Below are 1,346 nucleotides of genomic sequence, written 5' to 3' on the forward strand. Positions count from 1 at the left end.
TAAATAACCGACAACAAAAATATAAATCGACCACACTGGGGCTAGCAGAGTGTTGCCTCAACCAAGGTCACCACTCCTTACACACCCGTGGCGCCTAAAAACGGCCGTGCTGTGCACAGACCCGTGAGCCCGTGACCTGGCTAAATTAATCTGAAAACACAAATATCAGTCAAACAAAAATAAGGACCGAAACCTTAATAGATTAACCTTAACTTAGTCTAGGTCACCACTCATACACCAGTCTGGCGCCCAAAAACGGCTGTGCTGTGCTACCAGACCCGTGAGCCGTGACCTGGCTAGCTAACATGAAAGAATTAATGGACCATTGGCATAAACAAGAACATGGACATAACAGTATATGATTAGTGATTTACTAAAAACTAACCATCAATCACCAAAAAAAAAAAAAAACGAACACACTGTGTCCACATATCAATGATTTACTACACTCAATATTGTGGCCCTTCAACACTTTTCCATAATGCCTCTTTTCACTCCAGAGGCATTTGCCACTCAACACTACTTGTTTTGCGACTCGTGAGTTTCAAGAGCGTCTTTTCACTACACTTCACTCGGTTTTGCTTAGTGCCTCTACACTTCAGAGAGCATCCTCATACTAAGGTTTGGGCCTTAAATACACACATCATTAATGGACATACAAGACAATGGTAACACCTTTAAAATTAACCGGACATACACAAGACAATGGTAACACCACCAAAATTAACCTGGACATACACAAGACGTGGTAACACCTTAAAATTAACCTGGACATACACAAGACAATGGTAACACCTTAAAATTAACCTGGACATACACAAGACAATGATAACACCTTAAGAAATTAACACTCCACCAACAACACATACTAAAAAGAGTAAACAGAAATCCAAGAACCTTAACCACTCTTAATCCAAAGACGACACTGAAGAAAAACCTGCAAATCCGACATTTAACATCTTAATCTTAAATACTTAATCTAAATTATTTTCATAAACAAACAAACACCTGACACAACATTATTACAACACACCTGAAACCTGTACATTCAATAAATTTATAGGATTAATCAAAATCAATTAATATAAATATATACAAAAACAACTTTACAAATAATAACGAAGAACAAAGGTTTTCTCAAAATCAACCTATCGATCAGTCACTGATGCGTGACAGCGCATCAGCGACAACTAATACTTTGCCTGGAATGTGTGAAAAGCTAAAATTCCATTCCTGAAGCAGAGGCTCCAGCATCAACCGTTGATTTTTTTATTCCTAAACCTGTTCAAGAAAATCAACGGATTATGATCCGTTAATATTTTAATGAGGTCCTAGCAGAGGATAAA

The sequence above is a fragment of the Macrobrachium rosenbergii genome, chromosome 56 (genome assembly GCF_040412425.1).
Source record: "Macrobrachium rosenbergii isolate ZJJX-2024 chromosome 56, ASM4041242v1, whole genome shotgun sequence".
NCBI lineage: Eukaryota > Metazoa > Arthropoda > Malacostraca > Decapoda > Palaemonidae > Macrobrachium > Macrobrachium rosenbergii.